The sequence below is a fragment of the Typopeltis vanoorti genome, chromosome 1 (assembly GCF_054136105.1).
Source record: "Typopeltis vanoorti isolate ZY-2024b chromosome 1, IOZ_Tvanoo_1.0, whole genome shotgun sequence".
Taxonomy (NCBI): Eukaryota; Metazoa; Arthropoda; class Arachnida; order Uropygi; family Thelyphonidae; genus Typopeltis; species Typopeltis vanoorti.
The window spans coordinates 86,036,359-86,057,968 of NC_143549.1; the positions used below are offsets into that span (position 1 = coordinate 86,036,359).

Below are 21,610 nucleotides of genomic sequence, written 5' to 3' on the forward strand. Positions count from 1 at the left end.
CAAGATCTTTATAATCAATTAGAAACAAAGGAAGGACAGAGAAAACTTTATCGATTAGCAAAATATAGAAATAAGGCATCAAAGGACATCTTACATGTGAGGCAGATCAAAGACTCTGGAGAAAGAGTATTATGGAGGGATGTGGATATAAGAAACAGAGAATATACTTTGAAGGACTTTTGAATGAGGAAAATGCGAGGACTTGCATAGAAGATGGGCAGCCTTATGAGAGGATGGTGCAGAACATCAGTAGAGTGGAAGTGAAGGAGGCCATGAAGAGGATGAAGAATGGAAAATCGGTGGGCCCTGACAGGATCCCATTGGAAGCATGGAAGACACTTGGGGAAGAGGGAATTGACCTGCTGTGAGATCTTTTCATAAAAGTTTGCCAACAGGAAAATAATCACAAGGAGTGGAGCAGAATTATTCTTGTTCCCCATCTACAAGAGTAAAGGGGATGCACAAGACTGTAAGAATTACAGAGGAATAAAGTTGATGTCCCACATAATGAAAATCCTAGAAAGAGTTCTTGATGAAAGTTTGAGGAAGGAGGTGGAGATTGCAAAGGGGTAATTTGCCTTCATGTTTGGTCAATCAACAACAGATGTTATCTTTGGGTTACAGCAGATGATGGAAAAGTTTCGAGAGAAGCAATGGGAGCTACATCTAGTGTTTATTGATCTGGAGAAAGTGTATGATAAAGTGCCAAGGCAAGAAGTCTGAAGGTGTCTGAGGGAGAAGGTACTGGAGAAACATGTCAGGTTGGTGCAGGAGATGTACACAAATGTGAAGACAAGAGTTCGGACCCGCCTGGGACAGACAGAAAGTTTTTAAGTGACAGTTGGCTTTCATCGAGGGTCAGCATTAAGTCCGTTCCTGTTTAATATTGTGATGGAGAGAAGACGTGCCTTGGACATGATGTATGTGAGTGATATCTTGCTGAGTGCAGATTCAAGAGAAGAAGTGGCAGCTAAACTGGAAAGATGGAGGAAAGTACTGGAAGAGAGAGGTATGAGACTGGTCAGAAGTAAGACAGAGTATATGTGTTGCAAACTGGATGGCTGTCAGAAGACAGATCTGGAGCTGGAAGGAAATGTCATCACGAAGGTTAGTGACTTTAGATACTTAGGTTCAACAATGGAAGAGGATGGAGAGTCTGAGAAGTAAGTGGGATAGAGGAACTGGAGAGAGAGAGAGAGATGGCTGGAGTGCTATGCAATAAGAGGGTTCCGATCAATCTAAAAGGTAAAATCTATAGGACAGTAGTGAGACCAGCTATGATGTATGCTATGGAAACTGTGGCCCTGAGTTAAAATAACATCAACAGGATGTAGGTAGTGAGGATGCTTAGGTGGATGTGTGTTGTGACCAGAAAGGATTGTCTGAGAAATGACTATGTGAGGGGAACGGTGAAAGTTATGAATTTAGGAGTGACGATACAGGAGGCAAGGTTGAGATGGTTTGGTCATGTGATGAGGAGGGAGGATGAGTATGTGGGAAGAAAGGTCATGCAGATGGATGTGCAGAAGAAGCGCGGGCAGCCAAAGAAGAGATGGAGAGAGCTGGTGGTGGAGGAAGATTTGAGGATGAAGAATTTGGATGTGGTTACAGCCCAAGATAGGGGGATGCTCACCAAAAAAACAGCAACCCCACTTAAGTGGGACAAGCTGCAGAAGAAGATGCATTTTTTCATCACTAACAACCAGTCCACCATGTCTGTAACACCACCACGACTATGTAGTTGATCTTGTTAGATTCCACCTCACACCAGATAGCATCAAACTCACTGCCACATGAAATACTGATAATAGTAGTACTTCAATCATAGGTCTCAACTCTAACTGGAGTGAAGTCATCTGATATCATTAGCAGCACACCCCCTCCTCTCCTATCCTCTCTATCCTTCCTAAGAATACTGTACTCTTTACATTCGATGCCAGTTAGTATGTCTGATTCTGATAGCCAGGTCTCACTAATGCCTACAATCTGAAGTCCCAACATATTGTTGGATTGTAGCTTCTGCTCAATTAGGTTTTATTGTCTTATAGTTCTCTCTCGTTAGTATTTAACTAGTTGTAGGCTGATATATCATCCAAACATAAAGAAAATTTGTATTATACTGCGCCATTCTATGTTCTGAGTTGCATGAGCAACTTTGATAAATCAACCTTCAACTGTACCAGGTTATTATAAAGTTGATTTTAGGCCAAGGTTCTCACTATTAAGCAAAGCTCCAGCTTTTGGTTCGAAATATTTAATGAGCGGTTCAGTGAAAGAAAATCAGGCAAACTCTAGATTGATCTTAGATAAAAAAAAAAAAAAAAAACCATTTAATGCAGTGTCACATATAATTACATCATAACTCAATGTTCCAACAGGGACATTACAATTAAACGAATATAAAACTCTCATTAAGATACTAGTACGCTACTCAGCTGAGCTTAAAATTTATAATTAAAAACTATATTAAGATCTTATTCTTCTTGTTACAAAGAACTTCTATCACAACTTCACTCTGACCAAGGTTACATCTCAAAACATTTTACATATCAAATCAGTTCAAAATATTCAGAAAGAATACGACCCATGAACTATCAGACATTCATTTGTAATTCTCTAAGCTCAATAATATTGCTATTCTGTGGGTTTGCACCATAAACTCTATGCATATCATGAAGGACACAATGAGAGCATAAAGGAGTTGCAACAGAATTATTTTTTTAATCCCTGTCTGAGGGTGGATAGCACAGGCTACTCTTGGGGACTTAGGCCTCTTCTGGTCCTACATCTGAGACCATAGTATTATTATTATTATTATTCCCAACACATTCTCTACAGATACACAAAATCTGCTGCACTGCCTTTTGCTCCTTTTCTCATGGAAGAACAGGATGATATCCTGCTCTCCCTCTCTTTGTCTCTCTCTCTCCAAACATTCCATGAAACCCTCTTCAACAATAATTTCATAAGAACCCCATAACCAACTTATACATCTCTGTCATATTACCCCTCCTCTTCCTATCCACTACTCGGTAACTGCATCTTCTCAACCTTTCTTCATACGCAATATGTGGGAGACCAGAAATGATTTTAGACAATCGCTGCTGCACTTGTTCCAACATCTCTTTACCCTTTTGAAAACCAGATGAAAAAAATCTGTGCACAGTAGTCGATATGTGACCTAAGCAAGGAATTTTGCAGTGGAACTAGGATCTATTTACTTCTACAAGTCATGTCCTCTGCATCATTGTCAAAATTAGTTGTTGTCCTCACAATTTTAGAAATGTCTTCTAAATTTTATATCCATATCCACTATCATATGCACATTGCTTATTTCTTCCAATATATTATCATGAAATGTATATGTACTCTACATCCCATCTTTCTTTCCAAATTTTAAAACCTTATGCTTTGCAACATTCAACTGGTAACCCCCACTACTCTACCAATTCACTCAGTCTGTTGAAGTCCTCTTGTAAAGCCACATCTACTCTACTCCTCATAGTTGTTCCCAACTTTGCATCATCCGCAAACAACTGAATATCTGCATTCAAGTGTAAATTGACATGTTTAGGTACATTTTTAATATATAATTTTCCATAAACAAATTATGACCTTTTTGTCCATATTTACAATGGGAAACACTGTTGAAGATGCTGAATATTCTATTTTCTCCCAGTGCTTTTGTGGATTGTACGATTATAGTCGAAGAAGGCGAGCCTCGTCCTCTTCTTCCAAATTTACTATATTTATATCTTTTAGTATTTAAATATTCCAACCAAATATAGCATTCTCCTTCATTATTGTTTTCTAATATATCTTAAACACATTGTTCCCCACTCAACACATATTTGGTTACAGTTAATTGATAAATTAAAGTATTCTAACTATCCTACTTTAATTGCATTTGGCTAATTAAGATGAGTACTGATCACTAATGCACTTTTAAAACATTCATACAATCGTACGGTGAAATCGAAGTGAATTTTGTAATACGGATTGCATAAGCTGAACAATAGCACACTCAACTGAAAGGTTAAAAAATCCCACTGCACAACACATATGTCAATAAGGACTAACTCGTCTTCTCTCTTCAGGTTTCCTCAAGTAGCTTGAAAAAGTTCCATGTTTGATCTCTATAGTAGGGTTTCCAGATCATGTAAAAAATCATAAATTTAAAAAAAAAAAATTATATGCAGTTAGGTCCTGCCTTTATGTATTAATTGGTTCTTGGCAACCATTCATTAATTGGGCATTCGTAAAGTGGGGATTTATTTGCCTTAGAAATAATGGAATAAGTGAGAGTTACATTCATAAGAAGGAATATATAAAATATTAAATGATATGGAAAGACTTTACTGGCCAAAGATTTACATATTTAAAAAATAACATAAGAAAAATTTTAAATTAAAAAAGGATCTTTGAAAAAAAAAAAAAAATTAGCTCATTTCTATATCACCAGGTGAATCAGCAGCTGTCGAGGTAGTAGAAGATATATTACGAAGCTTTGGTGCATCTTTATTTTCAAAGGCCTCGAGCGTAGTCTGCTTTGTTGACTTTCACTTCTTTTCATTTAAAATAGCTCTATAGCAAGCAGAAGCATTATTCATTTTGCAGGAAAATTTACTAAATCGTTCAATGTCTGAATTTTGTGATTCGAAGATTACTTGAGCTTTTTCAAGCAGTTTAAATGCTTCTTCTAGGCCTTTTAAAGTGAAAAACCGAGTTGGAGTTTCATATTCGTTATCTTCTTTGTCTTTTTTTTTTTCTTTGTTTCTAACTTGTTCCTCTAATTCAAGGAAGATCATTGGGTGAGAGTTCCATAGAGTGAGATTGAACAACTCATTAACATCATCTTCCGAAACTTCCATCTGCAACTGGTTAGCCATACCTTGAGTTTCAGAATTCACAATCTTTTATTGGGTCTTCAAAGCCTTCGAAATGATCATTAAATGGAGGACAACAAAGTTTATGCCATACTCCTTTCATAATTTTTAAAACTTTATGTGAGGCACTCTGTGTTACTAGAATTGCGTCTAAAATGTTGAATCTCTTCCAAAACTATTATTTTAATGGCTAATATAGCCTACTTTCATTTAGAAGTGCCCCTTTTTTACTATGTCCTTGGCTCTTTACCCAAAAATCTAGGGCATTACTGAAGTGTTATAAAACTAATATATGAAGAATAAAAAATATAGCAGAAATTTTGGACATACCTTTTTTGGATGTTGTTTTCTGTCTCCTTATTCTGGCTATGTGCCTTCATCTGCTGTTAAGCAGTTGAAAGAAGGGGGAGGGAAGTGGGAATAAAGCAATATGTGGAAATTATTTGAAAAAACCTGGTTTTTGATATATGTATAATATTATTATTATTAAGGGTGGGTAGAGAGCATTTTGGGAGGGGGGTGAGATAGAAGGATCTGAAGATAGAAATTATTTTTTGGGGGGAAGAGGAGGGATTCAAGGGAAAAAGTCAGGGTTTTAAGCTAGTGATGAGGGATTGGTAGGTGCATTGTCAATTATTAGAGGCACTTTAAATGGAATTTGTTTTTTCTCACAATAACGTTTCACTTCAGAGACAAAGTGATGCATAAGCCAATCTTCGATTAGGGAACCCATGAGCCAAGCCTTTTTATTTGCATTCCATATTACTGGGAGAGTATCTTTATTAATTCCTTTTAAGCTTCTTGGATTTTCTGATCGATGTACAAATAAGTGTTTTAACTTGCAATCGCTAGCAGCATTTTCCTCCTAATGGTAGAGTGATGCAATCTTTTGATGCTTTAAAACCTGGCATTGAGGATTCTTCTTTTGCGATGTAAGTTCTTGCAGGCATCCGTTTCCAAAAAAACACCCATCTCATTGATGTTAAAAATCTGCGATGCCAAGTAATTTCCTTCTTTAATTGTTTCTTCTAATTTTTCTGGATAAGATTTTGCAGCCTCACTGTCAGTGCTTGCATCTTCACCTTGTACTTTAATGTTATGCCAACCAGTTTGCTTTTTATATCAGTCATACCACCCATTATTTGCAGCAAAAGTCTCTTTGCAGTCATCCTCTTTTTTGGTCTTTCAGCATTTTAAAAATGGTTAATGCTTTAGTAGAAATCATTGCGTAGATAATAGGGCATGTTTAATCGTTGAGTTTGGTCACTTATCCAAGTAGTTTACAGTTTTTCCATATGAGGAATTATACTGCCTGTTTCTTTATTACGCAATTATGTAGACTGCATAGATTGCTCATTTTTTACTTCTGAAATATCTTTCTTTATCCTTTAAAATGGTGCAAACTGTAGAAGCGGCAAGAGAAAATTTCTCAGAAAGAGCTTTAGCAGTGCTACCTGCTTGATGGCTGGTAATAATTTTATATTTTTTCTCTAAAATAATTGCTTTTCTTTGTTTTTTTTGCTCATTTTCTGGTTTTGCACTGTTGCTTATTTTTGACATTGTTGGAAAAGTGAAAGGATTGGAGTTAAAACGAAAACAAAATAAAAAAAAACAGGTGTAATTGAAGAAAACTATGAATAACATACTCATGTTGCCAAGACTCGTGAGTGAACTGAGGCTCGTTCTAACCGATCATTATGTCATTACATACTGTGTAATTCCCCATAAACACCCCTAATCGGCTTCACCATGTACAATTTAAAATAAAAATTCATAAAGTGAGAACTACTGTGTATTTTCCCACTCATGGTACTAATGTGTTATAGGTTTGCAACCTTTTGTGAGCACATAAAAATTGTTTCTTTTTGATACTGAGGCCTACTCAGTCAGTTGTCAATCTTTGGCTTACCCTCCATCCTCTGTCATTAGGTAGCCAGTTTTCTCTCTGATTATTCACTGTGTCATGGTAGTGAATGGTTTTCTCTCTTCCAGCTTTCTGTCCCAATAATCCTATTGACATCTTCGTTGACTATAGTTTGTTCCATCATCCATCCTACTCATTTGACTAACTGCAGTGCACAAACATCCCAAGGATTGTATGGAGATTGGAATGGAATTTAAAGATATGTATAATGGTGTTTAACACACTGGTTGCTAATGAGTGTGAAGTTGAGGACTTTTTGCATTGCATGGTTTGTTGAATGAACAGAATGAGTGGAGTATTCTAGCATATTTACCTTCACTACTGCCAAAATGCAGTCCTGCATTTTTCCTTGCAAAGGAGTTGTCAGCTCACTTATACCCCTAACACATAAATCACAAGATAAAATCAGATCTCTCCTTGGGCTGAAATTTATCTCCCGCATTTCCTGACTGAAACTCATGACATCACATAGCTTCCTCAATCTCTAAATAAACTGTACAACTAGATATTCCTTTTTTTGAAGATGTTACTTTTCACCCATCAAGCCAATTCTGTACAAATCCTTAGAATCCACTTCACGTGTTTTGGGTGGTGCACCTAAAACCTCCCTAAAAATTCTTGATGCTGTCCAGAGGGGAGAGATTTGGTTTATAGATGATTGCTTCATCCCTTCCTCCCTCACAGACTTACCAACCAGTATCTCTTTCAGATGTCTTTTCTACAGGTACTTTCATGGACACTGCTCCACTGAGCTGGCATCTATCATTCCTCCACTTTTTGTTCAGCTTGTCAACATTCAGCACAAGCAGCCTTCCCCAACATTCCTTTTTGGTCTAGTTGCAAACATGCTGAACCTGTTACTTTTCTTCTTTCAATTTCTTCTACATCTATCCTCTAGAACAGCTTTCCCTCGTGAAATGCTCCCCAACAACTACAGCTTCTAACTCTTCAAGAATAAATCTCTATAGCTTTCTTCTTTCCAGTGGTTAAATTCTAAACGAATAAGCTCTGGGGCCCTTAAAGTAAGGATCATAAATGTGAGGCTATTGCTAGATTGTCGCAACATTTTTTTTTTTTTTTAATTTTATTTATTTATTTATTCTAGTGGAGTTAAAACCATCAGGTCTTCTCTTCCATACCACAAGAAATATTAAATACAGATACAAAATTACAAATTAATATAATACTTCTAACATATTAAAAGATAATTCAATTTACGATAGACAAACACATATTTAAGATAGACAACTGATATTTAATCATATCAGTAAATTAAATTTGAAATATAACTAGTGAAATACAGGAAAGCGCACAAAAATATCGGGTCTTAGTTAACAGTTGCAGGAGGTCTATAATAGTTTCCACAATACTTCTTTCGATTTGTCTGTCTCTGCATCAAGTTTCTTTTTACAATAAGTAAGGGCACTATTTCTTCCTTGGGACATCCAGCGTTTAACATATGGAAGAAGATCCCACTAGGAAATTGGTGGACTTACAACTATTTACTGTCAGCAAAGATGAGACATTTTCTCCCATGAGTGCATTTCTTGTTGGTGTCACAATATTGTTAATAATGCCGAACCCCCGTTCACACTCTTCATTGCTCACTGGTTTTGTTTCAACACACTTCAGAAGTTTTTTCATGGCATCTGACATATGCTTACCTCTACTTTGCTTAAAATCCCTATAAGATTGAATGACCTCATGATAAAAAACAAAAAACACCACAAAATAATTTGTTGTCATAACATCTTTCATTGAATAGTGCACAGCAAGTTCTAAGCGATTATTTATATAGTGGCATGTTAAAATTGTTGGAAAATCTTTCATCGATGTCGCCTAATCTGCTCGTTATCCTAGTACAACTGAGACCCCATCCATACATAATCCAATTAGAATTTCCTTTTTCAGACTGTGCTTTTCAAGACACTTCATGAGTGAGGTCTTAATGTCCATTGCTTTGTTGCTTTCTAATTGAATTAAATCAAAGAATAGTATTGCAACATCACCACCATTTATTGCACCTGTATGTACACTATCAGAACAGTCTGGTTAGATATGGATGTACTTTCATCCAGAATAGTAGAAATTTTGGTTTCATGGTTTATAATGCTGTCTGCAATTTTGTGTTTCATTTGTTTTGCAATATGATTCACTATCTCAGTGCATGTCACATTACTATGTAAAGCACGTGCTACATCTAGCCCATTAAGAATATGAAGATCAATTAATTTTGGATGATCTAAAAAGGACGGTTATGTTTTGCAATATGATATGCAGTGCGAAACACACAGCACATGATTTCATGAGCTAAAGAGTTCTGTTCTTCTAAAATGTGTCGCAATGAATTCTCATTTTTATTTCTAATAATTGCTTGTGCACTTTTGTGAGAGTTGGTATCTCTATGTTTTTATAAATTTTCTTTCTAAACTGCTTTTGTTGGCATTGTTTAGACCCTTCCCACTTTAATACATATTAATCCATTTATCTACTGTGATGCTAAGTGAATACCCTGATGTGAAGAACTTGTGGCTGGGATCTGTACTTCTGCACATGTTATACACCCCAAACCTCCATCCTTTCAAAATAATCAATTACCTTTGAATGCTATCCACTGGTCATGTGTCCAGCAAGTCCACAAATCTTTCCTTTCGTTCAACGTATTAATGTTATCACTTTGCAACTGATAGGAATCCTGTGTTTCTGTGGATTCGTTACAGACTTCTTTCTCTTCAGAAACTACACACAAACTTTCATTATAAACTTGTTTTGTATTATGACTGTCATCCAAGCTATTTTTCCATTTAAAGAAGGTACCAATGTACTCATCCATAGTTGAAACAGTAGACCTACATAAACACAAAAAATTACACTATTTTCTTTGTGCTTCTCACAATGAGCTCTGATAAACAACTGCTAATCTGTTGTTTTTGTTGGTTACTGGCTGTTGCTGACAGTGTTGCCAACCAACAAAAAAAAAAAAATCACTACGGATCTGTCAAAATTCTGCTACACTATTCCTCAATAATGTTTGCTTAGATTGCTGTGAGATAATGCATTACAGGAAGCTCCAAACCTCAGCATCCCTTTCATCACACGTTCATAATCAGGCGACTGTTGATATTGACTTTATACACACATTCAAAACTGTAATAATATTTGTTTCAAAATTGTAATAATAATTGTTGAATAATAACACAATAATGTAGGCGTAATTACCATAAAGGGAGAAAAGTCACAAAACAGAAATAGTTCTGCCCCCGGTGCATAAAAAAGTTCCAGGATCCGGCTGAATTTAATCACTGCTTCTTTCCTAGCACTTACTTGCGTCACACACACTGATGTGTTCAAGGTTTGTCTGCTTCTCGTGCATGGATTAATACTGAAAAACAAAACACCATGGTAAAAATAAAATCAGGCAGAAAGAAACCTCAGATGAAGAATATGTTTTACGAAAAATTAATAAATCATATAGTTAAAAAGCACGAGTTAAGCTACTCCTTTCAGTTATTCATAAATTATAGTATTACTTATAGCATACTTTTCACTTTGATATTTTTTCTTTTTTTCATTTTAGAAATTATGGACTTTACAACCGTGTTATAAATAACTTTTAATTTCCCGACATTTTGATCTTCATATTAAGATCATTTGGAGTATATACAAATATACAAGGACAAGCTGAGTTACATTACACACAGTAAGCTAAAGAAACAATGATTTGATCACCGGTTATTCTACTGGCATGACCTCTAGTGAAAAAAAAAATTACAAATTAATTATTTAGAAACTACATCAAAGCTAAATTCTATATAAGATAACATGAGAAAAACATTCTTTCTTACAGATAGTCTTCTTTCAGTAACAATGATGTCCTGCTCTGAGTTGCCTTAGTGTTGTACTACCAGGTGTTGACTTACGCTTATACTTGCCGATAGTTCTTCGGCTTGAAACTTTTAGATTTTGATCTCCGAGTTTCGTATCCTGCTTTAAAATAATGAGGGATTTATTATCCCCTTAACTTAATTTATGCCGCCGGAAAAAAAAAAAATAAAAATAAATAAAATAAAAAAATAGCCTCTTGGCTCTTTATTGTAGTAATAATATATGGGTACACCTTTCTGGCAATTTGTATAGTAAAGGTATGTAAGTTCGGTTCACTTAAACCTTGGTATTATCCAGGTCTACCTACTCACTGATGAAACTTCAATAAAGGTCGAAACCGATCTGGGTAGTGACCTCTCCTTATAATGTAAAACAGTAATACATCTCCTAGGAGCTGCATTTTACATTATGAGAAAATATTAAGGATAGTGATGGAACTTGCTCCACCTTTGCTCCGAGTTGCTCTGGTGTTGTACTACCAGGTGTTGACTTACGCTTGGAAAGAAGACTATCTATAAGAAAGAATGTTTTTCTCATGTTATCTTAAATAGAATTTAGCTTTGATGTAGTTTCTAAATAATTAATTTGTAATTTTTTATTTTTTTTTCACTAGAGGTCATGCCAGTAGAATAACCGGTGATCAAAACATTGTTTCTTTAGCTTACTATGTATAATGTAATTCAGCTTGTCCTTGTATATTTGTATATACTCCAGATGATGATCTTAATATGAAGATAAAAATGTCTGCAAATTAAAAGTTATTTATAACACAGTTATAAAGTCCATAATTTCTAAAATGAATGCTGATCACCGTGCAACACTTAATAGAAAGGATTGAAATTTTTTCTGTTAGGAACTTTATAAAATAGTGTAGTGGTATGTTTTTTTTTGTTTGTTTGTTCAACATTTTTAACAGCCTGCATTTTACAGAATTTAAAATTTCTTATTACACTGTTGCTTATGTTTTCGTTTGTGTTCTTTTTATTGTTAAACATTCAAGATAGGAATTATTTCCAGGTGTTTATTAATTGTATATATTTTACTTTATTTTAGGAAGGAGTTTTCCAGGAAATGCGTATGTATAACTTTATATCTTCTGATGTCATTAGAAATTGATAATTATTTTATCTGACTTTTTTTCCTTCCTTCATTGTTTGTTTACAATTATTTTTTAGTTGTATTTCATTCAGAATTTGTAGTTATTTATTCAAACATGTATGCTAATTATCACATCATAAAGTTTTTTTCCCTTTTTTTATAATATTAATCACTTGTTGATTTTTATTATTCATCAATCAAATGTCATTTGATTTGATGAAATTATGATATGATAGAGACCTATAAGTGTGTCATGTCATATCATAACTTTCATATGGCTCATAACATACATAGATTTAAAATTTCAACCTCTGATACCTTTAATTAATAATAATTATTACTGATAAGAAATTATTGCGCTGTTATGACTGACATATTTTAATTTTCTACTGAAATTTTCAGACAACCTTCTTGCCCATCCTCAGTACTAAAATATTAGTCAAGTAGAATATACTAATACATAATCAAAATCTCCAACAGTGATGCACATGTTTCACTTAAAAAGCATAGCTTAAAACTGTTGTTGTAAGAATCCAAGCTAGTAAAGGCTTAAAGTTGACTTATAGATCTAAAGAGCACATGAGATTGGATGGGCTGATTTTTCTTAATAAACCTTAGACATTTGGAGTAGAGATCCTGAATATCTTCTTAAGGAGGCCAAGGATGAGTTAGGACCATAGTTATTTATATTTCTGTGGGTTAAGAGTTATTGCTGTTGCTAAAAACGTGGATTTAATATGGTTGGATTTTTGTTCCCTAAATGCACCTGTGAAACAACGTATGAGCTTTTGGATCAACGATGGTATGTAACTTTTGTGAAGGATGAAATAGAACATGGCATTGAATTGATGAATCTGTCTGGATTGATTTTCTGTGTAATGAAAACTGCTGGCTACCACTGGTTGTAGAATTAAGGAGAGGAGACGATCTTTGGTTTCTTTTTTCCACGGTAAACTGAATTCTGTAATTCAGTCTTAATCTCTTGAAGGCAAACCTGTAATTCTTTTAGTGAAGAATTCTACAAACATTATCCATAAAGTGGAACCATATGGAAGGATTTGGGAGGTAATGATGCTTAAGATATGCAGTTCAAAATATCACAGACCCTGTTGCTATTTGATCTGTTTGTAAAGCTTTTTCTGTTGTAAGTGAAATATCCTGCATTACTTGTAGCCAAATAATTTAATTATGTCTAGAGGATAATCTTTCTTTGATAATTCCAGAATATTCATAAAAAGGGAGAGACTACATATGGATTAATTAAAATATCATAAGGTGATAGGTGCACATTAGAAATGTGTTTAAAAACATCAAATAAATTTTTTTCTCAGATAATAAAAAAAGAAGCAAAACTAAGAATTAAGAATGGAAACTTAGCTTGTTTATAAGTAAAACTGTGTGTAGAATTGACTATTATCTGAGCTGAGTGTGAGGAAAATTTTGTTTTAACCACTTAGGGAGACCATACAGCTTTAGAGGCTGAGAATTGCAGATTGCCTTTGAGCTGATGCAGAATGAGAACGTCCAGCAAAAGAAGACAGATATCTTCTGCTCCAAGTGTAAATTTAATTCTTGGGTTTACTGTTTTAATTTTCCTAAGCAAGAAATTCATGGAGATCAGATAAGCTCTTCATTATTGCATAGCAAAATCATCATCAACATATCTGCACCAGATAGATGGCTTAGGTGAAAACATATTCAGAATATGTTGTTCAAATTATTCCATAAAATAATTTGCTAGAGTAGAGGAAATAGAAGACTTCTTCGCAGTTCCTTCTGTCTGGTTATAAAGTTTGTTTTGACAAAAAAAAAATAACCTAAATTTGACAGAATCGAATATTTGTATATCAGGAGGAAAATAATTGCATAGTAATTCATTTGTATCAGCCAGAGGGATGCTTATGAAAAGTAAAACTACATCAAAACTGATGTAGTTTTACTTTTATCTTTACAACTATATTGTAAAGATAATCCTGGTTTTTTTTTTTTTTTTCTTGAAATCTTCTGGATTTTGGACTTGCTTTAACTCATAACTAAGGAACTTAATGTTATGATAGCTTTGCTGGAGCAAAATTGTTGAAATCTAATAATTTCTGAAGGTTATTCTCAGAGACTCAGATTTTCCTCCTGCTTAAACAGGATGCATTAATATTATAAGACAAAAATGCATTCAGTGGATTGGAATAGATTGGAGCGGAGAGCAGACCCACTGCTCTATATGATCCACTTAACACTGCAAAAAACTCCATAAATGCCAAGTAATAATAATTACTAGACAAATATATCAACAAATTAATTTCCTTACTTACTGTATTATGTGATAGTCCTCATTAGTGTAATTCTGCATAATTAAATAGATGCAGCCATGATATAATTATCAAAATTGAACTAACTTAAATATAATGAATTTATTTTTGATGTAAAGAGAATATGTAAAGCTTCTATTTTTAAGGAGTGCCCTTGTATTAGAATGTGTCATTTGACTGTAGCTCTTTTAAATTAAAAAGTTAACGAAATGAAGGCAGGCTGGTAATTATGACAAGCTTTGGAGACAGCTTGTAGCTATACCATGGAATGAGGAGGTGAGCAATAAGGAAATAAATGCTGCTTGGAAACAGAAAAAAAGAAATGAAATGCATAACAGCATCAGTATGTGAATGTATTCTAAAGGCCAAAAGGCTGAATAAGGTAGTTGTAAAATGGATGGATGAGGGGGGCTTAAGCATGAAATCTGGAAGAGGAACGTACTTTGGAGATAGTACAAGATGAATAATGGTAATAATCAGTTTCATGAAGAGTATAAAGAACAAGCCAGGAGAGTAACTCAGTAAGGAAAACAAAAGTGCAGTATTATCAGAAATTGGCAAATCAGGAATAGAAAAACACAAATTTTTTTGATATGTGACAAGCAGAAGGAAGAATGATCATGGTAAGATGATGTTAATGGATGAAAATGGTAGAATGGTAACTGCTGCAGAAGAAATTGTTGAGGTATTCAGTGATCAATTTATAAGGGTGTTTCATTCTGATCAGGGTGGAATCAAGAGGAACTTAAGTGTAGAGGACATAGAGAGGATGACTTAATTGTGAGTGCACAGGAGGTATCTGAGGAAATAAATAACCTTGATATCAATAAGGCGATAGGATTTGATGATATATCACCACATGGGTATGTTCCAGGGAATTGGCAATAGCATTGACATGCTTGTTTAATAAGCGGTGCCAGCTCGTGGGGGTGCTGCAACTTTCGAAATATACATACACACTGTAAATACAGTGTATATATATGTTTGGATAAAATATCAAAATTATAGTAAAAATTTAAAAAAAAATGAAACATGAAAAAATATTGTTTATTATTTATAAAATTATACAGTTTAGTATAATTAAAAATTACTTAAAAATAAAATCCATTATCATAACCCCAATAATGTTCTAAAATAAAAACTTTAAGAAATGTTATGTCTTTAATTGTAATGTCCAAATATTTAAAGAGATGGAGTAAACACAATAAGCACTACGAACACTACTACTGGCACAAACTACATATAAACAACAGTGGAACTGCATGACGGACAGTGCCGGATTATGTTAATAGCTTGCATCTCGCTATGACGTGTATATGTTTTCGCTTGTAGCAAATGCTAGCAATATGACACAGTGCTACTATCATCCTTCACCCTCCTAAGTGCTATAAGATGGATTTTTATTATTTTTTATACAAAATAAGAGAATTGTATAGGATTGTTGATGATAAAATTAAATATTACAAGCAAATATAAATAAATTAATAAATATATTTATATATTGAGAAAAGTTGGGGGTGCTGCAGTTCCGCAGTGCCTATTCACGAACTGCCCCTGTTAATAAGAGTCTTACAAAAACACAGGTTCCAAGGTGCAAAGCAATGCAGAAAGAAGATAAAATTGTTCCACAGCATAAATGATAAGGCTGAAGGCTGTGGCTACAAAGTATAGGATAATCTGTATATCTGGAGTTGTGGTGAAGGTACTAGAGAGATTGATAAGAAGTAGGATACAGAACTGAGTTGAAAACAGCAGTATTCTTTGTGGTTATCAGCATGGGTTTCTTAAGGGGAGATCATGTTTTACTAACTTACTTATGTACTATAACAAGGTGACAAATACCTTGGACAGTGGAAATGCATATACAGTGGTGTACTTGGATTTTGCAAAAGCTCTTGATAGGCTCCCACATGCAAACTATTAAATAAATCGAAACAGATGGGATTGAATAACAGACTTCTGAGTTGGATAATGGCTGTCAAATCAGTATCAGAAAGTTGTATATGGAGATGCAGTATCCCGTAAGAGGAAGGTCACTAGTGGTGTACCTCGGGGGGGGGGGGTTGCTTTTAGGACTATTGTTCAATTTGTATATTAATGATATTGGGATGGGTTTAACTAGTGATATGCAGCTGTTTGCAGATGATAAAACTGGGGAGAGAGCAAATCAGAATCAAGCAGATGTTATGGTCTTGCAGGAGGACTTGAATACATTGCATGAGTGTAATGGAGTTGTCAGTTCAGTGTTCCAAAGTGTAAGGTTTTGAAATTTGGTTAGCAACAATGGGATGCAAAGTATACCCGTGGTGGAGAAATTTTAAAGGAGGTAGAGGAAATGAGAGAGATCTCATTTCATAATGGCTGTCATCTGGGAGTGTTAGTTGATAAGGATCTGAAATTTAGGGACCACATTGCACAAGTTGGAAGACATCACATTGGATAATGGCAATGATTCAGAGGACCCTGACATACAGAAATAAAGAGGTTATGAATCCATTGTATAAGGCCTTGATCAGGCCTTATATGGATTATTGTTCACAAATCTGGTTGCCAGGTTTTCATGGTGATGAGGATATGTTGGAAAGGGTTCAGAGAAGATTCACAAAGTGGTCAGTGGTCATTGGAATGAGGGGTAGGAGAACAGATTGAGGGAATGTAAATTGCAAAGCCTAGTGAATAAGAGGAAAGGGGGGATATAATTGAAACATAAACTAGTCAAGGGTTATCTGATTGACATGGAAGAGATTTTTCATAGAATGAGGGGTGGGGTGAACAAGAGGCAATCGCTTGAAACTGTATAAAGGGGGGTGTGAGCAGAGGAGTTAAGAGATGGTTCTTTGCATGGAGAGTGGAAAGGGTTCAGAAGATTCACAAAGTGGTCAGTGGTCATTGGAATGTGGGGTAGGAGAACAGATTGAGGGAATGTAAATTGCAAAGCCTAGTGAATAAGAGGAAAGGGGGGGTATAATTGAAACATAAACTAGTCAAGGGTTATCTGATTGACATGGAAGAGATTTTTCATAGAATGAGGGGTGGGGTGAACAAGAGGCAATCGCTTGAAACTGTATAAAGGGGGGGTGTGAGCAGAGGAGTTAAGAGATGGTTCTTTGCATGGAGAGTGGAAAGGGTTCAGAAGATTCACAAAGTGGTCAGTGGTCATTGGAATGTGGGGTAGGAGAACAGATTGAGGGAATGTAAATTGCAAAGCCTAGTGAATAAGAGGAAGGGGGAGGGGATATGATTGAAACATAAGCTAGTCAGGGGTTGTTATCTGATTGACATGGAAGAGATTTTTCATAGAATGAGGGGGGGGGATGAACGAGAGGCAATTGCTTTAAACTGTGTAAAGAGGAGTGTGAGCAGAGAAGTTAAGAGATGGTTCTTTGCATAGAGAGTGGTTGGTGAGTGGAATTCATTGGCTGAGTGTGTTGTTAATGTAAACATATTGAATCATTTTAAGGCACAGTTGGATGATCATTGTGTCCAGTAGTGTATACCTCCCACAATGAGGCTTTGACTCCATGCAGGTCTGATGTTAATAATAATACATATATGTATGTATTATTGCATACCTTTGTTCTATTTTTAGCAATTAGGATCTATGAAAGTTGAAGTGGAGATTTTAGATGGTGACGAGTGAATGATATTAATAAATAGAAGTAAATAAATGAAGTTTACTTTGAACAATTAGAATAATTTTAAGTTGAAAGACAATAATTTTAGTTACTTATTTACTATTAGAGGTCTTCCTTGTATCCATTTTCTTAGTAAGCTCCTTAAAATTAGGTGTGTAATTTGTCAAAGCAGTTCTTACAAGCTCATTACAACCTTGCCATGTGCACACTCACTTACTCCTGTTTCATTGCATCGGTCAATGGTTGTTGCCCTTCTAATTCTTACCGGAATTAATTTGGCTCCAAAAGGACGCATAGTTGGCCATCCCTGGTCTGAAGCCTGAAAATGATAGGATTTTTATTTAAAAAAAATAGAACATGGTCAACAAATAAATTTGGTAATGAATGATGTGATATTAATATTAAAGACATTATAAAACTTGTAAAAATTCATCATCATCAATTTCCTGATATGTACCCTCAAGGGATATTCAGCCTACTACGACAGCATTACATGATTAAGTTTGCATTATTATTAATCTCTTTTCCACAGTTTTCCTCCAAATTAGTCTATTACTTGTCAATAATCCAATATTGTCATATCTAACATTTTATGCTTCTAAAGCACTTACTGAATCAAGCCCCCTAGACTTGGGTCTTTCTCTGGATCTCTTTCCTGCCATCTTGGCATAAAACATCTATTTTGATAGCCTTTCCTCACCCATTTTATTTAAGTGGCCATATTACTTTAGATCAGCTCTGCTTATACATTCTTGTATGAAAACAATATCAAGTTGCTTTCTAATATCTTCATTTTTAATATGATTCTGCCATTGATGCCATCTGTTCACCCTTTAATTTTTCTCAGAACCCTCATATTTGTGGTGTGTAGTCTTTGATCAAGTGCTTTATTTATAAACCAGCTCTCAGATCCATAACTTCAAAACTAGTTTTAACACTGCCTTTTATACTGCTAGTTTGGCATTTTGACTAATTTCTCTCTCTCTTATTCCCTACAAATTTATTCTGCTGGCTATCCACCATATCAGCTTTTTTTATTTTTTATTTTTTTTATTCTGTTATGCATTTTCTGATTTAACTTATCTTCACTAAAAATTGTACTTAAAATAGCTGAAATATTTTACTTGTTGTATAGGCTGTCTATTCAGAATGCAGTTGATGTGAGATGATGAATAAGAGTGGAGATAATGTGCATTCTTGTCTTACCCTTGATTTTACATCAAACCATCTTCCTATATTTCCTTCAATTCTATCTGCTGACTTACAACATAATTATAGGCTATGTATTGCTTTGTATAATGTTCCATTTACATCATATAATTAGCTATCCACCATAACAGCTTTTTTTTTTTTTTTATTCTGTTAGGCATTTTCAGATTTAACTTATCTTCACTAAAAACTGTACCTAAGATAGCTGAAATATTTTACTTGTTGTATAGGCTCTCTATTCAGAATGCAGTTGATGTGAGATGATGAATAAGAGTGGAGGTAATGTGCATCCTTGTCTTTCCCTTGATTTTACATCAAACCATCTTCCTATATTTCCTTCAATTCTAACTGCTAACTTACAATGTAATTATAGGCTATGTATTTCTTTGTATAATGTTCCATTTACATCATATAATTGTAGTGTTTTGAAAAGCTTTTCTCTTGAGCACCTTGTCATATGTCTTTTCCATATGTACGAAACTTAAGTACAGATTCTTGTCTTCTTCCCATGATTTCTCAACTATTTGTTGTAACTGAAAATCTGATTTTGACACCTTCTATTTGACTTGAATCCAGCTTATTGTTCTCCAAGTTTATCTTCCCATAGTCTTTCTCACCCTCTTTTCAAATATGCTTGCATAAATCTTATCTGGAACATTTAGTAGAGAAATTCCTCTGTAATTCTCACATTCAGTTTTATTCCCTTTTTTATAGACGGGCTATTAGAACTCTACTCCAATCATCTGGAATTTGATCTTCTGTTTAGGCACTCTGAATTATATAGTGTAGCCACTGCAAAACTTTTATACCTCGATACTTAAGTATTTTTGGTTGAATATCATCTCCAGCTGTATTTTCACATTTCAAGTTTTTGACAATTTTTTCCCTATCTCTAGATTAATAAGTGCTTTGCATTCCTCTTAAAATTTTTCTAGTATGGTTATGTTACTGCTTGGTTCCTTTAACAGTTTCTGAAAGTTATTACTCCAGACATCTGGGATATCCTTATCTTAGGTTTTCCTATCACGTTTGTCATCTTTGATTTCTTTTACATTACTATCTCCTTGACTCGATTTCTATGCTTCTTCAGTAGCTTCCAGAACATTTTGCCACCTTCGTAATATTTATTTTCCATACTCTTACCAAAGTCTTCCCATGACTTTTGTTTAGCTACTTACATAGCTTAGCTCTCTTACATTTTTTCTGTATTCTTATAGAGTATCTGCCAAGTTATTTGCTAGAAACTTTCGGTATGCTTTCTTCTTTTTCAGGACTGCTTTTTTAATTATAGGTATTATTTCTGGGAAAATTCCCATGTTACTGCTTTTAAAAATATTATTTTTATGGCTATTTTGCCTGCTTTAGTTTAGGAGTGCCCTTTTTTTAATGTCATTGGCTTTTTACTCAGGAATTCTTAGGGCATTACAGATGTATTATAGAAACATATATGCAGAATAATAGCGGCAGAAAATTTCACACATCTTTTTTGGATGTTGTTGGCTGTCTTCTTTCTGCGATGTGCATACTTCCGCTGTTAGGCTGTTAAAAGGAAGTGGGGTTTTTTTTGGAAAAAGTGTGTGTGGGGGGGAGGATGTTGAGGCAATGTGGGAGAATTAATTTGAAAAAACCCAGGTTTTTTCATATATAATATTATTATTGAGAGTGGGCAGAGTGGCTTTTTTTGGGGGGGGGGAAGAGATGAAAAAAAAGGGTTATGAAAATAAAAAATTTTTTTGAGGAATGGGAAGGGTTTATGGGTGGGGGAGGGTCAGGGGAGGCAGTTAATGGGGTGCGAGCTGTTTCGACATACGTCATCGTGTTGGAACTCGGGGGGGGGGGGGAGTGGGCACTATCTGCAGTGTATGTTAGGATGGTTTTTTGGTATGTTTCTTTTGTAAAGTTATGCACTCATTGAATGTGTGTTGTGGGACCATGACATAGGCTTGTGTTGGTGTGTGCATTAAGGGATACTATTTTAAATGTGTTCTATGAGGAAGAGGGGACAGTAGGGAGGTTTTTGAGTAGAGAGCCAATGGTTGAAGGGTTGTTCGGTTACAAAACACAAGTAATTATAGGTATTATTTCTAGGAAAATTCCCATGTTACTCCTCTTAAAAGCTATTATTTTTACAGCTATTTTTGCTGCTTTCATTTAGGAGTACCCCTTTTTTTTTAATGTCATTGACTTTTTACTCAAGAATTCTTAGGGCATTCCAGATGTATTATAGAAACAAATATATGCAAAATAATAGAGGAAGAAAATTCGCACATACCTTTTTTAGATGTTGTTGGCTGTCTTCTTTCTGCTATGTGCATACTTCCGCTGTTAGGCTGTTAAAAGGAAATGTTTTTTTTTTTTTGGAAAAGTGGGGGGGGGGATAGAGGCATTGTGGGAGAATTAATTTAAAAAAAAACCTGGGTTTTTTTACATATAATATATACACATGTTTAATAATATATACATATTATTATTATTAAGGAATGGGTGAAGTGCTTTTTTGGAGGGGGGGAGGAAAGAGATGAAAAAAGGATTCTGAAAATAGAAATTATTTTTTTGAGGAAGGGGAAGGGTATATGGGAGAGAGGTGGGGGGCATGGGAGACGGTTAATGAGGTGCGAGCCATTTCGATCATTCATTGTCATCAGAACTCATGGGGAGAGGCGGTTA

General features: G+C 34.9%; 1 long non-coding RNA gene across 1 annotated transcript in view; it reads left to right on the forward strand.

Annotated features, from left to right (window-relative positions):
- Positions 1-21,610, forward strand: part of LOC150110174 (uncharacterized) — a 101,229-nt gene that overhangs the window by 21,623 nt on the left and 57,996 nt on the right. The window contains exon 2 of the long non-coding RNA XR_016548244.1: positions 11,749-11,770. This is a non-coding gene — a long non-coding RNA (uncharacterized LOC150110174). The remainder of the gene's footprint in view (positions 1-11,748; positions 11,771-21,610) is intronic.